Raw genomic sequence first — 21,031 nt, forward strand, 5'->3', positions numbered from 1 at the left:
GGAGGAGGAGGAGGAGGAGGAGGAGGAGATTGGCTTTATATCCCGCCCTTCACTTGGAGTCTCAGAGCGGCTTACAAACTCCTTTCCCTTCCCCTCCCCACAACAGACACCCTGTGAGGTGGGTGGGGCTGAGAGAACTCTGACACAAACTGCTCTTTTTCAAGGACAGCTGTGCCAGAGCTTGTGACTGACCCAAGGTCACATTAGCAGGTGCAAGTGGAGGAGTGGGGAATCAAACCCGGTTCTCCCAGATTAGAGTCCGCACACTTAACCGCTACACCAAACTGGCACCAAACTTACAATCCCTTTCTCTTCCCGTCCCCACAACAGACACCCTGTGAGGTAGGTGGGGCTGAGAGAGCTCTTTCCAGAGCTGTTTGTGAGAGAATAGTTCTGAAAAAACTTATGACTGAACCAAGGTCGCACTAGTAGCTGCATGTGGAGGAGTGGAGAATCAAACCTGGTTCTCCCAGATTAGAGTCCGCGTTCCTAACCACTACACCAAACTGGCTCTCCAAGACTGCCGTGCAGTGAAGGCAGATATTATATTCAAAATACTAGCAACTATGATTTCCTACAAGTTATAATTGTCATGTCATGTGAAATCACTTCCTGAACCAAATCTAATCAATTCACTAATGGAAGCAAAATCAGATGAGTCATTTGTAGAAAGGATTCTAATTTTGCTCCCCCCACACCAGCTTTTATACCATCCTTCTTCACCTACCCCTCATAAAGGAAAAATAAATTATAAAAGTCCCTTGAAGAACAAGATCCTTTGTATGTCAGAGAACAATGCTATAACACAAAAAAAGACACATGGTTCTAATTTATTAATGAACATATGTTGTCTGTAATTTTTCTGCACTTATTCCATTACTGCTTGACATTTCCTATTGTCACTGCTGGCATTTGTAAACAGTTCCACATGACTAAAGCCAATCTCTGCAACCCATTGAAGATGAATGATAAAAGAATACAAGGCTCACTCCTCAGTAGGAAAAAAAATCCCTTTTTCAGATTTGTTATAAAGTTTCATACTTTTTAAAATGACCAGTTTTACAGATACATACTAAACATCACACAAATATACACCCCAAATCATATTTCACTCACACACAATGCATACTTAGAAGGCAAGACAGAGAGAGAAATAATGTTCTTTTCTTCAGTCACAAATGAGAAGGCCTTGCCTGAAGCAAAGGGGTTGGTGGGACATATAGAAAATTCAGTTTCTGGAACTGTTTTCAAAAAGATCTTGCACTCCTGGTAAAGTGGGCTAATGTGTAGAGCTCTTCTGAAAGAAATCACCTCGGAAATACACAAGCCTTGGTTCCATTTCCGGTATGGTGCGACGACGGGCGGGTTTCAGCAAGCGCTGAACCTCCCGACCGCGTTAGCTTCCTTTCGGGGATCCTGGGTGCCGGGAATACCCGACCAGCGAGCCTGGAGTGGCAAGCTGGAGCAGGGGGCTTTTGTTTTTGGCCCTTCCCTCAACCAGCAAGGCAGGGGGGGGCAGAAGCCGCCCCGAAGCAGAAGCATCCGACGGAGCAGAACATGGCCGCCATGCTTCTGCCTAGTCACAGCCACCCAGTATTTTTAACTTTTCGCACAAAGAAGGAGAATGAGAAGTTTGGAAAGACAAATTGGCTGAAACTTGGAAAAGGAAATGAGGACTATAATTACCCGAAAAAGGGGAAAACACCCCAAACGTTGGCGTCCAACTAAGAGTGTTAGCAGTAAAATGGCCGAGGAAATAAACGGGACTGAACTTTAAACTGAAACCTCGGTGGGGGAAAAGAAAGACAAAGGTTGGTGCTGTGTTTTGTACTGGTTTTGGCAAAGATATGAGGTACTAGGGGATAAAAAGACTGTGATAAGACAATTTTGTGTGTGGTGCCTGAATTTGAAAGAGATGGCGTGCAATCAGAGCAATGAGGAGGAACGGGCTGAAGAGCTGGAAGTTGGGGAGATAAATATGGAGCAATTTATTAGAGCAATAAGAGAAGCGGTGAGGAGAGGTTGTGAAGAGGCATGTGTAGAATTAAGGAAGGAGTATGGTTTGCAAGTGGAAACAGCAGGAAAGGAAAAGCAGGGGTCAATTGCCGTGGAGAAGATTCTTGAGGAGGAACTGATAGAAAATGGAGACTGTGTTAAGAAAGAAAATTTGGATGATGGTGTGGACTTGCTAAGGGAAGTAGCAGAACCTAAAGGAAAGTTGCCTGGACGTTCAGAAGGAAAATTAAGCGATATGAAAAGGAGAACTTTGTGCTTCCCTCCTCTTGAGATATAAACTGGAAGACTGACCCGAAATTTATTGGCTTATGATCTGAAATATTAGTATTTGTATTTATACCTACTTACTTATAAATGTATGTTTTTGTACTGGATTTTGTTGGGACAATTAGTGGTGATTAGAAGGGGTTGTTTTAAGATATAAGGGAAATAATAAGGGTGAATGAATAATTGTTTAAATATAGTGATTATGAGGAAATTAATTGGTAATATGATGAGTAATCCAAAATGATCATAACGGTTACTAGTGATTTGGTACTAAATGAATTAAGTAAAAATATTATAAGGGTTTTAAAGTATATTTATGTGACTAGAAATGGATTAGAAATTGATTTTGTGTATTGGCTTATGAATTGAAGTATTAGTGTTTGAATTTAAACTTATTTATTCATAAATCTATGCAGTTGTAATTGATTTAGCAGGGATATGTTTAAAAAAAAGAAAAAAAGAATGAAATTGATTATAGTTAAGAAAAATGAATTGGTAATTGTTGAGGGGAATTATTGTATATTTATATTTATGTGATTAGAAACTGATTAGAAATTGATGTGGACACTGGTTGGTAGACAGGGATGAGTTGTAAGTAGGTTTAATGTTGTTTATTGCAATAAATGTGAGGAGGATTGACTTAAGGTAGGTCTGGGCCTGGAAAACTATAAACGGATAATGTTGAGGAAATGAAAGGGAAAAGGGATACCTCAAAGAAGAAATTTAAAGCTGTAAGCTAAATATTAATAGAACATTAAAGCTCTAAAAAGTGAGGAGAAAAGGTAAAAGGATAAGAAGGGAACAAGGGAAAAAATTAAAAATAAATAAAAAAATAATTATGAACTTAAACCCCTATATTGATTGCACAAAACTGGCTAGACATGGGAGTTGGGATAAGAAGTGTTGAATAGTCAATAATAAACCTCAAAAGACTATAGAAATATAAACTTTTAGTCAACACAGATTAGATATGAAGATTGGAAAGAAGGGAAAATTAGCTTCTGAAAGTATGTTGGGAATGTCATTTTGTGTCTTCTAGAAAATAAGTGTGGTTCAAGGTACGGATGTATACGTAATTTTGTCAATGATCTTGTTTATGTTTATGTGTACAATATAGGCTTATAAAACTCAATAAATAAATTATTATTTTTTAAAGGAAATACACAAGCCTTTGTGGTTTTAGGCGAACAGATACCGTCCCTGGTACTAGATTCATTGGATCACTCTGGATCTATGTACACTAGCTTTATGCCTGCTTTACACTTACTGTGAGTTTGCATAAGCCAGATATCTTTGAACTATTTTCTCTCAGTGTGAACACACAAGTAATTTTCGCTCCTGAATGGATGCAACACACAGGTTTTTCATCAGTATACAAGACACCTGATTGCGAAGAACTTCAGTTCCCAAGGTAAAAATATCACATATCAAAGCAAGTAGTAGTTTGACTAAAAACCTTAGAAGGTGCGTTGAAGGAAGGGCTGATTCACATCATCAATGCTCTCAGGTCCTCTGACAATATTTTTAAATGTCTAAAACTAAGCCTGTTTTCCTAGCCTTGTGCTGTAAGTCACACTCTCCTGTCTGTAAGTCACACGTGCCCTGTATGACCTATTAAAGTTTCGCAGGGAATGTAAGGCAGAGATGTTCTGCCAGGCCTTTGGCTGAGACCAGTGATGGTTCTTTACATCTGCCTGGCACCCCCCCTCCTCCCCCATGACTGAATGCTAGATATGCCATCTCATCCTTAAAATGTCTTCAAATACTTAAATGGTAGAATGTTTTTAATATTGAATTTTTATGGTTTTAATCAGTTTTATAATGTGTTGAATTATTTTGTTGTAAACCGCTCTGAGCCCCATGCAAGCAGGGAAGGGCAGTCAAGAAATCTAATGAAATAAATAAACAAATTTGGAGTGGGCCGTGCATGCGCCCTACAGCCGGTCGCCACCATGAGCCAGCTGGGGAGTTTTGTGAGGGGAAGACGCGAGGCGGGCCGGTGGGGAGGCCACCCCTGGAGAGCCCCGCGGAGGGGCGAGAAGCAGAGCCATTGCGAAACCAGCCACAAGCCATTGCCTGGGAGACCCGTCGGAAGCTGCAGAAAAGCCAGGGGGTGCTAGGGCCTGACGGGCACCGAGACCTCCCGCCCCACCTTTCAGAGGCCATGCCCTCCCAACAGGTCATGCCCCCTCCCCTGGTTTCCCTGGGGCAATTCCTGGGCTGGTCCCCCTGCTGTCTCCTTGGGGCCGCTTTTGTTTCACCCCCATTGGGGGCCCTGGGCCAGGCAACCATCTTGGAACAACCCTTGCTGGTTCCTGGAGGGGAGGCTGGTGGTGCTTCCAGACCTTTCCTGCCCACAAGCCCTTTTGGGGGGCTCAGTGGTGCCTGACCTCCAAAACCTGTGTGCTTCTGGCCTCCAAAGCGGTGACCTATAAGGGGGGGTATCTTCTGTTGTTGTTGTTCCACCCACCCCCTTCCCGTGCCCTCCTGTGGATGCCTGCCCTGCGCGTCCCCAGCCGCAATCATGGGCAAGGTGCTGTCCAAAATCTTCAGCAACAAGGAGATGCGGATCTTGATGCTGGGCTGGATGCGGCGGGAAACACCACCATCCTCTACAAACTGAAGCTGGGCCAGGCGGTCACCACCATCCCCACCGTGGGCTTCAGCGTGGAGACAGTGTCGTACAAGAATGTCAAGTTCAATGTGTGGGACGTCAGGGGCCAAGACAAGATCCGGCTGCTGTGGTTGGCACTACTACACGGGCATGCAGGGCCTGATCTTCGTGGTGGACTGTGCGGATAGGGACCGCATCAACAAGGCCCGGCAGGAACTGCACTACATCATCAATGACCGGAATATGCGAGATGCCATCATCCTGATCTTTGCCAACAAGCAGGACCTCCCCAATGCCATGAAGCCGCATGAGATCCAAGAAAAATTAGGCCTGACACAGATCAGGGATAGCAATTGGTATGTTCAGCCATCCTGCGCCACCTCAGGCGATGGACTCTATGAAGGGCTGACATGGTTAACTTCTAACTATAAATCCTAATGATTACTTAAACAATTTTATGCATACACGGACACAAAATTCATGTTATTTTTCCTTAGAGTTATTATCTCTGCTCAGTATTTCTCTGTTTAAGTGATTTGATGGTTTCACAGGCCTGCAGAAAATGCAAACCTCTGCCATGGAAAGGACTGCTAAACCAACTGACCAGCCCCAACTTCTAAAGGGTTAACTAGCAAAACAGAATATACAGATCTCATGGGTTGTCAAAGCAATCATATGACCACTACCCACAACATAAATATGAAAACGGTTTTTTTAAGTTCCCAGACCCTTTTCAGACCTAATTAAATCATGTTTTCCAATAAACACAATACTGTTTGACTGTACAGTACCACACACATAAATAAGAAAAAGAACAAACAATGCTGAATAAATTACACAGTTATTTACCTGCACATATTTGATTATGAATGTTGAATCCCATCAATTCTTCTGAATATGATAACTTTGATTAGATCTTCATCATCTGCAGTAACCAGAAATTCTCAAGAGAGTGATGCTGTTGATGCTGTCTTGGGTTCAACAGCTGATTGGAGAGATATCCTAAAAGTTCAGAAGACAGTTACACTCCTGAAACTATCAAAAATCAACACAAAAATGAAATTTCCAAGCTTCTTTCTAAAGGAAAAAGTTGTTGGTTTAACTGTGCACGGCACTAATAGCAGCATCAGATTTACAACAAAGACTACTGCTTCCCTGCTTTCATATTCCCATAACACATGCCCTTTCTAGATTCAAAAATCATTCATAAATTCAAAAGCTAGTTGAATCCAACTCTAGGAGGCGGTGCTCATCTGTTTCCAAGCCGAAGAGCCAGAGCTGTCCAAAGATGTTTCTGTGGCCATGAGGCTGGCATGATTAAATGATGAGGCACATAGAACGCTGTTACCTTCCCACCGAAGTGGTACCTATTTATCTACTTGCAATTTCTTGCTTTCAAACTGCTAGGTTGACAAGAGATGGGAGCCCACTCCATCACACGGCACTAGGGTCTCGAACTGCTGAACTACCGACCTTCCAGTCTGCAGCTCAGCATCTTAACCTCTGAGCCACCACAGCCCCTGCTCACTCTGGTAGGGCTATGCAAATTTTGGTGTGGCTCCTATTGGAGAGATGCCAGGCTTACCCTCCAGTTCTGGATATTTCATCAGCAGCCTCTAGTTTTATGACTGGGTAAACATATCCAGTGGCATGTTTACAAACAGAATTTCCCCATGGTGCCAAAATGAAGATCTTCAACTGTAACCCACTAGAATAACCACCTGGTTGTACCGAGCTGCAGGGAGCCAGAACTTTCAGAAAACATTGAATTACTCACTGAATTACATATGCAACAAAAACCATGCAGCAATGTTGATCTGCATTTGAAGTCAGAAAAAAATGCTAATGCTGAAGGGGGGGGGGGATGCCAATTTGATTCCAGGGTTTACGTTGAGGCCAAATAGTTCATTGCATGTTTTGAAAATATGACAAACAGGCTTTTTAAAATGCTGTTTTCGACAGCCTCTCACTCCTGCATCCCTGAGTATGCACCAAAAATACATGATCATCTCCAATATCTTCTGAGCAATTTTAATACCCAATGGTATTCCAGTGTCATCTACTTCTCTCGTTGCATATTTAAGATCTATGGGACAAGTTACACACTATACATGAACAGGCATAATTGTCTAAAGAAACCAGCTTTGGAAAGAGGTACTTTTCAGAGAGAACTAGCAAGGCGAGGGACATTCCCCCCCCCACTTTTCCCACTGCCAGTCCCCACCCTAGCTGTTTTCCCCCACAGCTTCTAGACATGCATTTACAAAAGTAAACATCCATGCTCTAGGGCTGATCCTGCATTGAGCAGGGGGTTGGATTAGATGGCCTGTATGGCCCCTCCCCAAATCTGTGATTCTATGATTTGGAAACCTGCAGAGAAACATGTCTAAATAAAAAATAAATTAAAACACTCTGGGATACTGTTAGCAGCACTTGCATACCACCTTTGGCAGTGAGGGCCCAATCCTTGACAACAGGGATCACACTGGCAAGACACCGTGTCTGCCTAAGTACTGACTGTGCTGTTCCTCCAAGGGATTGTTGCAAATGCAAAGAATCCCCCTTCCTCTCCATCCCAGCGATGGGGATTGTGTTAGCTTTCTATGGCATGCAGATATTGAATCATAAGACAAAATAAGGTTGTATTTGACAAGAAAGAGAAAAAAAAGAAACCATTTCAATGGATGTGCTATAATTCTATAGATTTTTTTACCACGCCTTTAACAATACAAAGCTACAATGGAAACCTATTACGCTAACTATGTACGCACAGCAGATACTCCATTATGTGCCTCAAAAAGCCACTACGGTGTATGCTGAGAATGCATCTTAAGTAGAGATGATAATGCATAAGGGCCTGTATTTAATTCTTCTCCCTCATACTGAATAAAGGAGGTTCAGAATGCTACCTGAGAGCAGCCTCTTCAGCACTGCAGACCATTTACTATATAACTGTATTTCTAATAGTTGGCAGCCATTCTCTTTTAACAATAAGTTGAGTTCTATGCACAAGTAAACAATGGAACGGTATGCTTTACCATGGCTACCTGGCATTTTTTTATTTTTAAACTCTGCATCTTTGTGGAGAAAGACTGTCATTACTGACCAGCTCTCCTATTTTACCAGCTTTGTATGCCACATGCTTCCCTCCAAGAAATGGAAGAATTATTGCAATCTGAAATGCACTGGCACACCAATAGGCTCCATTAATGGGCTTTTGCAATAATTCGTCAAGATGTGCTCCATGGCTAGAAACTGCCCAACGAGATATACCTTCATCCCTTGTCCTATACATGCAATATTTTAAAATACGGAAGGCATTTTAGAAATTATTCTATACCTGCCCCTTGGATTTGTCCAATGCACAGGCAATGCCAAATGACAGTCCAATTGTAACTAGAGTCAATAGGCTCAGAGGCATGTAACTCTGTTTAGGATTGCACTGTCAGTCAACCAAAGAGAACATCAGGCACACACAGCCACCTCTACATAAATCATAAATATGAGTCCAAAAAGAAAAAAGGAGAAAATGATGACCAAGAGAACTGTTCAAAAGGCCAAGTGTAATCAATGGGTGTTCAATTAATTACTGGATTAGCAAAAGGCAAGAGAGCATGGCTACTCCCATGCTGAAGCCCTTGCCAGCTTTTAAAGCAAAACAGTGCAAGATCCCTCATGTTGATACTGACTATGCATCTCATTCCGGGTCTCCTCTCGAAGATGGAGCCTTGCATTCTGTACATGCCTGAATCCACAGCTGTTGTTGTTTTAAAAATGCTGTATACAAACATGATAGGCTCATTCTCTGGACAGAGAGAGAAATGCCCATGAAACCTCAGAGTCTTCATTAAGAACAATTCCAGTGACTGTTAGCAAATTGATGCAAAAATAAGTGTTGCATCACTTTGGAGACTGAGTGGCTATATTCAAATGTATTACTAGAGGAACTAAGATCATCAGCTACAGCATCCTGGAGTTTCTCATTCTCCAGTGTGATATAGGCAAACACGCATCAGTAATGTCCTTTTGCTCTTTACATAGGACAATCACTAAGCAAAAAAAAAAAAGGACATAAATCTGACATTAAAAATAGCAAAATTATGATACCCGTAGGAGAACATTTCAGCCTTCCAGGAGAAGTTGGATTAGATGGCAGTGCAGTGCAACTCTAAAGTGAGGCTCCAGCATGCAACTGCTGAAATTAGAATTCATCAAGGAATCTGATACCATCTACTGAGGACTTAAGATGGACCTTGGATTCCTCAATCATTACACACATTAATAATAAGAAGAAGATATTGGATTTATCCCCCACCCTTCACTACCCAAAGGAGTCTCAGAGCGGCTTACAATCTCCTTTCCCTTCCCCTCCCCACAACAGACACCCTGTGAGGTAGGTGGGGCTGAGAGAGCTCTTTCAAGAACTACTCCTGAGAGAACAGCTCTGAAATAACTTATGACTGAACCAAGGTCGCACCAGCAGCTGCATGTGGAGGAGTGGGGAGTCAAACCCGGTTCTCCCAGATTAGAGTCCACTGCTCTTAACCACTACACTAAACTGGCTCAGTAGGGGAAATTTATATCAGCAATTTCTGCTGTTGTGAATGGTCTTTATGCTTTTCTTCTATTTGAATTTTGCATAGTTATATCTCACACTGTACTTCCTGACTTGTTAGTCTTTAAGGTGCCGTAAGATTCCTCTGTATTTTTGTTTTTAAAAGATGCAGCAGTAATATTTTAAGGAGATAATAATTAGCTTTGAATTGTGGTAGGCAACTGGCAGCTCAAGATCTCAGAAGCTTTCACAAATTTACACTGTGTATTCTATGAGGTTTTGGTTTTGCCCCATCACCTTCACTATAAAGTGATGGATATGGCATGCTACAGAAAGTGGGGGAAATTAGAACATATTAGGACCCAAATACATGGAGGGCAAGAAGGATGCAGTCTCCACTTAGACCAGTTGCCTGCCTTATGGATGCCAGTTTCCCAACCTAGACCTGGCAACCCTATACCATTGACCTGAAACTGTATAAACTGACCCTGAAAATTCAGGTACAAGTATGTGAAATACCATGTACAGAACTGTGGTGTGTGTGGGGGGGAAGCCTTTGAAGAGTTGAGTGGTTTATAATATGCACAAAATGTATTTCCCCGGCTACAGCACTCAGCAGTTGCTTCCATAAAAACTACAGCTCCGTTCTTGTTCCAGACAGCATGCAAAATAATTTATAAATGACACAGATCAGTGGGCTTAGAGCAGCTGTTCAACTCCTCCACTTCTGGCCACCCACTTCAGTAGAACTGAGAGATTTCAATCAACTCCTGACTTTCACAGGCCTTTCAACAGTACCAGAACATGTGTTCAATATGTTCACATAAAGCACCCAGCCAAATATGGAGTCCTAGCAACTGCACTAAGAATTCCCCCTCCCTGTTTCTTAACATTATCAATGTCTTTATTGAAAACCCAAGTTCAAAGTAATTTCTGTCTTTGGTGATGCTTTGCAGAGCATGCAAAAATAGCTCTAAATATTAGCTGTGTATATTTCAAAAGGTCACATTATGGGGTACAACAATTAAAATGATTAAGTCCCATAGTTCCTCTTTGTCATTTCTGTTGCTTTATCATCTTTATCTTCTCAAATAAAAAGGAAATAGTAACAAAATGGCAAACTCTTGTTAACACTTTAAAAAAGAAGATGGGTACTTCCATAAAAGTCATTCCTACATCTGAATACCTGTAAAAATAATTGGAAGTTCTTGCTGGCTTGCAGTCAGTGTGCCAGTTTCTGCCAGTGTGCCGAGTTCCTCCTGGGCTGTTTGCCGTCCTCTTCCGGCAAGGAAGAGCTTGGCCATTGACTAAAGGGTGAGAGTCAAAGAGCTCTTAGCCTGTGTCAAGCAGATGATGCCCATGGATGATGAACCAGCAACTGAATCATGACCCACCCAAGACGTATTGTGGTTTTGTTTGCTTGCTGTATAGTCACCTGTCGATTTTATTATTATAAACTGAGAAAAATGGGATATTGTGACGGACAGCACGTTTAAAACCTTAGAAGTGCTGCAGAAACAGAGTAAAGGACTATGAAGGGTTAATTCTTTTTTAAAAAAGCAGAGAGCTGGACAATTGAAGATTGTCCAACTCTTGAGAACTGGATAGATAAAATGCAAGAATATGCTGTTATGGCAAAACTGACAAACTTAATTAATCAGAGACCGAAAGAAGAATTTGAAAATAACTGGCAAATTTTCTTTGATTACAATAATCAGTTTTTGTAGTCATGTAGTTGACTGGTTTATATTATATGATAGTTTCAGTATGAAATATTAAAGATGTTTCCTTTCATATGATTCTTATCACAACAAACTGTTATGTTAAAATTATACAATTATACAATTCAAGGTTTATCATATAGCTGATATTATATTATGAGAAAATGGTAGAATGTTGAGTAAGTTGCTAAAGGTTTTTAAAATTATGTTATATAAAGAATTGTCCTTTATATTTGCAAAAAATGTCCTTTATACTATGTTTTTGTAATTTTACATTTTATTCTTATCCCTTACCCCTTTTCTTTATTCTATATTCCCTCAAAAAGTTCAAAATATTTTTTTCTAAAAAACCCAGAAAGCCTTGAGTGACAGGCTGCTCCAAGCAATCTGATTGGTGAGCATCAGCTGAGCAGAGAGCTGCATGCTGAGGAGAGAGTCAGTCAGATTTCTGCCTTGACTGAGTTGAGCTGAGAGCAGTTTTACACAGATGGAGTACTGGGGGAAAGTTGGCAAAAAGGTTTGGGAAGTTGGGTGAAGACTCCCATTTGGGCCAAGGAAAGGGGGTAGATCTTCTAACGAGAGAGAGAAATTCCCTAACCAGTTTAAACAGGGTGATAGCTCTGAAGAATGCAGAGATCCCTAGTCTGGTGTGGTTAGAAAATGCCTGTAGAAACCTTAAGACTCAGTTAAAAACTCAAGAATACTACTGGTGTTTCAAGAGAAGGGTTTTGGGTACTGGAAAAAGTGTACCAACCTTCTGGAAACTAAAACAGTCCATGAAAATGTCTACCGGAGTGTTTGGACTACACCGGAACAAAAGCCTCTCACCATAAAGATTTTAAGTCATTGCAAAAAGTTCAAGAAACTCTTCTAGCCTGAAACATAAGAACTAAAATTTATGCATGTACTGATTTTACCTCAGAGTTATCCATATTGAGTTACCTCAGAAATGTCAAGTCCTTTCCCTTCTGTGTTGAGCTTCAGCTGCAATTCCCTGGCCACAGTTTGACTCACCTTGCCTCCTAAACTATTCTATCAGCATGAGTCTAAGCAATAATTCCTATGTTCCATGAAAGCTGTCTGACAACCAAACAGTATAAATACCCTCCCATGCAGAGATGTGGGGAAGAAAATTTTCCAGTATTTTATTTTTCACCGTAAAATTTCCACCAGAAATATTAAGAAGATTGCTTCATAAAAAATAACAACAGTGAATGGATTTCATTGCCAATGCAATATTATCCAAGTCAGAACAAATTTAACAGTCTTATTTCATCTCAAAATGAAACCAAAACCCAATCTGTGGTTACTTTTATTTCACTTTCAGTACATACTTATAAACACAATGAGCAATGTCTCATTTTCCCCCTGGCTTGGGGAAGGTAGAAGGGTTTGTATAAGGGCATTTGGAACTGTAAGGATTTCAATGTCAATCAAAACCAAAAAGAAGAAAGAAAACAAAATAAATAAATGGTTGCATCACTAAACTTGTTTCTATTTCTCAAAATCTCATGCATCTAAAGCAGGGGTCCCCAGCATAATGACCGTGGGTACCACGCTGCCCGCTGACTCCTTTCCTGGTCCCCACCTAGGGTTTTTAGAAAGTGGGTGGGGCCAGGTGCATCTTTTGCCCAGCAAGGCTTCTGATTGGCCACTGGAGATTTAATTGGCTGTGCAGATTTTTAAAAATGTTACTTTGGCAGCAGCTGCCACCACAGCACAAGTATCTTCACTGTGTGACTGAAGGTGAGCCACAGCAATCATTTTGTAGCTACCTCCACCTCCCGCAGCAGCCATTTTGTAACATCAACCATCACTCTGTGTCAGAATTCCAAAGACGGTGGGGACCCCTGGTCTAAACAATCAGGCACAAGCACAATTAGTGGAAAAGATAGGAGTGTGGCAAGTTACTCTTGCCAACAGACTCATTGTTAAAACCACCCTTAAGCAAAAGAGAATGCAGTCCAAGCAGTTCTGAATCTAATTTACTCTCAGTCTCACTCTGAATCGAAAGTAGCAAGTAACACAAGTTACTTGGCAGTGAAACTGAGAGAATGGCAGTGAAACTGAGATGTCCCAGTGACCTCCAGGGATGAGTTACATTCTGATGAAATAGATCAGTGGACAAGCATATCCACAGTATATCCTGCACAGATCTTTGGGTGTGCTAAAACTGGTTCATGAACATTTTTCAATGCCATTGCTTTTCTCCTAAAATGTAAATAATGTGAGGCACTAACCAACCACTCACCACAGTTACCCAGCTTTTTAATTGCATAAAACTGCATCTATATGTTCCAGCCTTAGAACATTATGAACCTTTTGTGGCTCAAAGGTAGAGCACATGTTTTGCATACAGGTTCAGTTCCTGCCAGGCTTCAACATAGCCACCTCCTGAATCTCCATTTGAAAGGATCTCAGAAAGAACAGCAGACAACAGAACAATGTTCTCATTCAAAACAAGACTCCTTCACATAGTTCACCTTTCCAATATACATCTCGTATAAAGGACATGGCTGATATCAGCACTGCTGACCAAACCTCCAGTTCAAAAGATGGTGGCAACTAGTAGAGAAATAATTAGTACTAAGATCACTGCCTCATTATCATAGCAAATATGCAGCCCCCAAGACAGAAGGTATGGCTAAAGGTCTTTCATAGCACATTGAACTAGCTACCAGAGGAAGACACTGAAATTTTGCAGATCAAGATACCAGTTTTGAGCCCTGACCTGGATAGCTCAGAGAAGTCTGATCTTGTTAGATCTCAGAAGCTAAGTAGGGCCAACCCTGGCAAGTAATTGGAAGAGAGACCTCCAAAGAATACCAGAACTCGGGATGCAGAGGCAGGCTATCAAGCCACCTCTCTGAAATGTCCAAACCTCACCAGAAGTAGCCATGACTTCCAGGCATGCAAGCACACATTTTAAAAATATCCACAAAAAATAACAGTTTTGTGAGCCCATTTTCTTGATTGTTTGCATTCTGCATTTGATTGACTGATGTGAGAAGTCATGTGAGAGAAACCATGTGCTTCTTATCAAATGTTGAGATATGCCAAATAAGAATTGTTCTACTCTAGTTGGTAGAACTATTCTGCTGCTGTTTAAAGTGAACCATAAACAGGATTGATTCACTCTTTTAATTTTTATTCCAGCCTATTCAGGGTGTCCAACCTACAGTCCGTGGGCCAGAAGGAGCCCACCAAGGACTTTAATTCAGCCTACAAGCAAGTGGCAAGAAGGAGAGAAGTGGAAGGAACCACCCTTTCACCTGCCAAGTGAAGTGTGAGCTTTAGGGCTGTCTTCTCTCCCTCCCCTCATGAATGAAGTAGATGAGACCAAAAGCCACTCCCATCTGTTCCCATGCAAATCCCACCCCCTCATTGCTTGGAGCTGCACAAGGGACAAATGGAACGAGCCTGAAAGATCAGCGAGAGCACAAGCAGCACGAGCAAGAGCAATGAGCCTAAAAGGTGAGCAGATAATGGCAGATGGGAGAGAGATACTGCAAAGCATAGAAATGCAAAAATGCTCCCTCTGCCCAGGGGGATTGCCTTCTTGTTTTTTTCTTACTACTGTGGTTATGGGTGTGTTTCTTTTGGGGGAAGCTTGTTATGCAATGGCTCTCCCAGATGCAACTGGGTCCGCCTCCCCCTCACCATTGCCTTGCTACTCTATGTGTGTGTGTGTGTGTGTCTTTTTTTTTTGTTGGGCTCATTATGCTGAGGCTCTCCTGAGTGCAACTGGGTCTGCCTCTTCCTCGCCTCCTCCTCACCATTTATTTATTTATTTATATTTGAATTTATATCCCACCCTACCCCGAAGGCTCAGGGCGGCTCACAAGGGCACCATGTGTCAAGGTTAAAACAGTAATACATAATTAAAAACAATAAAACACAATAAAACACAATTAAAATTTACAAACAAATTGGGCCAAGAGGGATAGCTCTGAACTTCCACAACTACTTTCTAAGGTCTTGTCATCTAAAACTGTGCCCAGGCGCCTCACTCCCCCGATGGGGGCAGGCAGTCATGATGTTCATACGCAGTGCATAGGGGACGAAGGTGGAATAATGGTGGCGGCGGCTCCTACTCAAATGCCTAGTGGAAGATCTCCGCCTTACAGGCCCTGTGGAACTGAGAGAGGTCCCGCGGGGCCCGGATCTCTTCCGGAAGCTCTTTTCACCAGGTAGGAGCCGCCACCGAAAATGCCCTGGTCCTGGTCGCCGCAAATTTAATGTCTCTCGGGCCTGGAATTTCCAGGAGATGACACACACACCCCGAATGTAGTCCCTCATCGAGAGACCCATCAGTAGCCTGGCCGCAGCATTCTGCACTAGTTGCAGCTTCCGGATTTGTGATAAAGGCAGCCCCATGTAGAGAGGGTTACAAAAGTCTAGCCTTGAGGTGACCGTCGCATGGATCACCGTGGCCAGGTCCTCACGGCTAAGGTAGGGGACCAACTGCCGAGTCAGCCGGAGATGGTAGAAGGCTGCCCTGGCAGTGGCTGCTACCTGGGCCTCCATCGTTAAAGAGGAGTCCAGGCACACCCCCAAACTCCTAACCTCCAACGATGGCACCAGAGGCACCCCATCAAAGGTCGGGAGAGGGAGCCCCAACCCTACATCGATCCGACTCAGGCCCAGGACCTCCGTCTTTGCCGGGTTTAGTTTCAACCGACTCAGCCTGAGCCACTCAGCCACGGCTTGCAATGCCCGCAAAAGGTCATCGGGACCAGTGTCCGACTGGCCATCCAACATCAGATAGAGAAAGTGTCATCCACATATTGATGACACCCAAGCCCACGGAGATCGTCAGTCAGCGCGACCAGTACTGTCTCAGTCCCGTGGCTTGGGCGAAAACCGGACTGGAAGGGATCGAGGATGGAAGCCTCATCCAGGTAGCTCTGTAGCTGTGATGCCACCGCCCTCTCAATAAGTTTGCCTAAAAAAGGCAAATTGGACAGCGGGCGATAGTTGGCCAATTCAGCCGGGTCCAGAGATGGTTTTTTCAAGAGAGGACGGACCATCGCTTCCTTGAGTGCTCCAGGGAACCGCCCCTCGGTGAGGGACTTGTTGACAATCTCCCGTAGAGCACCTCGAAACCCCTCGCGGCCTGCTTTAACCAGCCAAGAGGGGCACGGCTCAAGGTCACATGTGGTTGTGGACTGGTAGGGATCGAGGACGGAAGCATCCTCCAGAAAATTCTGAAGCTGTAATGCCACCGCCCTCTCAATGAGCTTGCCCAAATAGGGCAAGTTAGACACCGGCCGATAATTAGCCAATTCCGGCCGATAATTAGCCAATTCCGGCCGATAATTAGCCATCACCTTGTTACAGTGTGGGTGGGTGTGATTTTTGTTGGGCTTGTTATGCTGTGGCTCTCCCAGGTATAACTGGGTCCACCTGTTCCTCACCACTGCCTTGTTACAGTGGTGAATGTGTTTGTTTCTATTTTTTTTGTTGGGCTCATCATGCTCTCCCAGGTGCAACTGGGTTCACCTCCTACTCACCATCACCTTGTTACAGTGTGTGTGTATGTGTTTCTATTTTTTGTTGTTGGGCTCATTATGCCATGGCTCTCTCGGGTGCAACTGGGTCTGCCTCCCCATTGCCTCCTTCTCCTCATCGCCTTGCTACAGTGTGTGTATTTCTATTTTTTTTTGTTGGGCTCGTTATGCCATGGCACTCCCGGGTGTAACTGGGTCCACTTCCCCCTTGCCTCCTTCTCACCTTGCACCTTGGAGAGTTTTCTCTTGTTCTCCTCTGTGCCACTCCTTCCACCTACCCCCAAGGATGTTGTCAAAAGTGTTGACTTTAGATTGGGGGAGAGGGGTTATGGCTCAGTTGAACAGCCTCTGCTTGGCATGCAAAGAGTCCCAGATTCTATCCCTGGCACCTCCAGTTAAAAAAAACCAGGCTATGGCTTATGAAAAAGACTTCAACCTGAGACCCTGGAAAGCCACTGCGACTCTGAGTAAACCGGAGGAGGGGAGCTCACCCAGCCATTTCATGTTTTCCACTGGGTCCTAGGCTCAGAGCATTGACCATGAGAGTGGGCTGGGGAAAGGGTTTGTTCCCCACTCCAAGCAGCGACACTGCTGGCTCTCCAGTCCACCTATGTGGCTTTTCCTCTGCACCTGGGGCCTTGTGGTGAGGACACACTAACTTGATGCTTACCAGCAGCTATCAGGCCTGAGAGAGAGGGAGACTTCCCTCTGGTCTGCCACCTACATTTGGGGATTTCTTCCTTCTCTTTCCCAGAAGTGAGCCCCCACTTCCCTTCCAAGCCATTGAAAGGGGCAGCCTTTCCCAAATGATAACATGCCATGTGCAATTGAAGCTAAGGACAAAGCACTATTATAGCTAAATTCAAAGAGCCCGGCAGCTATGAATCTGTATGAATCATTTTTTAAACTATCAGCCTCTCCCTTGCAGCACTGTCTTTGCATGTGTGTGGTTTGGAAAGATACTGGCAACCATGGCATTCACCAAGAAGAGAAAAGTAGATGCAGAGTGTTGTGTTGTTCAAGAAGAATGGAGAAATCGTTATTTTTCTGTGGAACAGAATGGAAAACCAACATGCCTGATTTGTTCACAGCAAATATCTGTTCCTAAAGAATACAACATTTGGTAGCACTATGAAACTCATCATGCTGGGAAGTATGATAAATAAAGTGGAAAAGTATGAGAGGAAAAAGTTTCTAAATGGGAGCAATCCTTGAAGAAACAGCAATCACTTTTCAAAAAGTCGCATCGAGTAAGTGAAGCTGCAGTTAAGGCAAGCTATATGATTGCACACAAGCTAGCTGTGTCATCAAAACCCTTTTCAGAAGGGGAGTTCGTTAAAAAGTGTACGCTTGTGGCTGCAGAAGTAGTCTGTCCAGATCAGCAGCAGGCTTTTGCAAATATAAATCTCTCAAGAAACACGGTTGCAGAGAGAATTTGTGATTTATCCGAGAATCTTCACAGGCAACTGACAGAAAAAGCTACGTCCTTTATTGCATTTTCAACTGCAATAGATGAAAGCACAGATGTTACCGATTTAGCACAGCTTGCAAACTTTATTCCTGGAGCTGATCGAGAGATGCAGGTTACAGAAGAATTCGTAGAAATCATTCCTATGAAAGACACAACCACAGGTTCTTCAAGAACTTGGTAGGAGCTCTGGATAAAATTGGTGCCGACTGGACAAAAGTGGTGCGTCTGGCCACAGATGGAGCACCACAGATTTTTTGGGGGGGGGGTTGGAGTTGCTGCAAAACTCAAAGAAAAATTGGTAGCTGCAAACCCACAACATCAGTTTTTCAATTTCCATGGCATTTTGTACCAGGAAACTGCAGCAAAATATTGAAAATAGATAATGTTATGAATGTGATCATAAAAACTGTTAATTTATTTGAGCCAGAGGTCTCAACCAGAGGCAATTTAGCAGTCTTCTGGAGGAAGGCTTGATCAGACATGGGGTTTAGTCATGCCAGCCACATGACCACGGAAATGTCTTTGGACAGCGCTGGCTCTTCGGCTTTGAAACAGAGATGAGCACCGCAACCCTAGAGTCAGATCTGACTGGCTTTCGAGCAAGGGAACCTTTACCTTTACCTTACCATATACTGAAGTGCGATGGCTAAGTCACAGAGCTGTACTGAAACACTTCTATGAACTATAAAGTGAAATACAGATATTGATGGATAAGAAAGGGAAGGCGGTCCCTGAACTACAAGATAATCAATGGCTTCAAGATGTTGCTTTTACAGAACACCTGAACTCTCTCAACACAAAGATGCAGGGTTGAAACAAAGCTGCGACAGAATTTTATGACAGCATTTGTGCCTTTGAGATGAAGCTTCAGCTTTGGGGAAAGCAATTTCAAGAAAATAATTTGGCGTACTTTGTCACCATGAAATCTCTTGCCCAGTGATCATATACTCAGAGAGAAGTACAGGAGAAACATTTATGAACTCAGAAATGAATTTCTGACTTTAGAAACCTAAACAGAGATTTTCCATAAACCAGTTTGTGTGGATGCTCATGAGGTTCCAGAGGAGCTCCAGATGGAAATTATGGATCTGCAATGTGATGCTGTACTGATATGATGAGCTTTCTGATGTTGGCATTAGCAAATTTTATCAGTTTCTGGGTCCTAATTACCCCCAACTTAAGTCTTTTGCTTCTAAAATTCTGTCTTATGTTTGGGACAACGTCTGTCTGTGAACATCTCTTTTCTGTAATGAATGTAAATAAATCAAAAGTTCGTTCTCAGCTTACAGATATAAACCTGAACAGCATACTCAAGATTGCTACAGCACAGGCATTGTCTCCAGATTTTGATGCATTAATTCAGAGCAAGAGGTGTCAGTTATTAAAGACTGTTAAATAAACAAAATATTACAAGAGTGTTAACGTTTTAGGCATGTTTGTATTTTATTTAGGCATGTTTGTATTTTAAGTTTTTAAAAATCTTTAATTGTGTTTGTCTGTGTCCTTTATAAAGTTTATATCTCCTGTACCTGGCTTTACATTTTATGACACACATGGCCCAGCCCAACGAAGTCCCATTTATGTCAGATCTGGCCCTCATAAGAAATGAGTTCGACACCCTTGATAGATGGAAGCATATGGAGGAAAGGTCTGTATATTGCACAGGCCACTAGTAGTGATGCCGACAGCAAGCAAGAATTGTTTATCTTAGTTGTGCCCCATATTACACAGACAGTTCAAGTTGTCACATAAAAGGCAATGGAATCTATATACGCATTCACACACAGACCACCACATGTCAGTGTTGTTTGAATCCTGTACAGCCCTGAATTTCCCCATGTCCGAGTCCCTGTCTCTCAGAGCAAGGCCAAAATGAAAGGATGCCCCTGATAACAGTACACAAAACAAAACACACTTGCACCACACAAAAACCACTGACTTCAAAGCAATCACTGACTTCACTTGCATGCTCTTTCCACTTCTGAGTAGTCTGTGTCTACTTCATGCATCATGAACCATTCCAGTATAACTAGATTTATTCATCCTGTCCACCCTCAGTTTCTTCTGCATTAGGATCAAAGAAATCCAGTACTTGGAGAAAGAACAGCTGGTAAGGAACACTTGATTTGGCTTCCATAAACAGAGAGGTTTAATGAGCAGTAATACTCCCAGAAGTAACCCTCTCAAAAGGCCCATTGTTTTTCATACTTCAAATTAGCTTCCTTAAACTTTACTGCATGCATTTGTTCCTAAGTAACTTAACCAAACTCACCTTTATAATGGCACAAGCAAGTCACTTATTACGTGGGAGTGCTCAAATGTGCAACTTAATGTTAAAACTGTCCTATATGCTTTTAACTGTACTTGTTTTGGTTTGTTATTTAATATCGTATTGATTTTACCTTTTGCACTAATGTCCTGTTTGGCCACAAGGCAGGAGACAGGTTTGCATCCAGAGAAACATTTCCAAGGACTCAAAGACTCCCCACCAGGAACAGGATTTGGGGGAGGGGGATTTCAGACTCCCACAGGAAGGAAACAAGAAAGTGTGCTCTGTGGGAAGTCCTTGTACCCACAGAAACTCTACGCTGAATCCAACACACAAGTTTAAATAACAAGAGTAAATCATCATAACAATAATAAGGGGGGCAAACTGCCATTCACAGATAGTATAATTTTAAACTGGAAATGGACCATAAATCATGGTAGAAGAACAAGAGTAGGTTTTTATATCCTGCTTTTCTCCACCTTAAGGAGTCTCAAAGTGGATCGTAATCACATTCCCTTCTCCTCCCCACAACAGGCACCCTGTGAGGTAGGTTGAGGCTGAGAGAGGTCTGAGAGAACTTGACTGGCCCAAGGTCACCCAGCAGGCTT

At 42.7% G+C, this 21,031-nt stretch overlaps 1 pseudogene; it reads left to right on the forward strand.

Annotated features, from left to right (window-relative positions):
• Positions 1-4,807: 4,807 nt before the first annotated feature.
• Positions 4,808-5,335, forward strand: LOC107122052 (annotated as a pseudogene).
• Positions 5,336-21,031: the final 15,696 nt, after the last annotated feature.

The sequence above is a fragment of the Gekko japonicus genome, unplaced genomic scaffold (genome assembly GCF_001447785.1).
Source record: "Gekko japonicus isolate JY-2015 unplaced genomic scaffold, Gekko_japonicus_V1.1 scaffold2935, whole genome shotgun sequence".
Lineage (NCBI taxonomy): Eukaryota > Metazoa > Chordata > Lepidosauria > Squamata > Gekkonidae > Gekko > Gekko japonicus.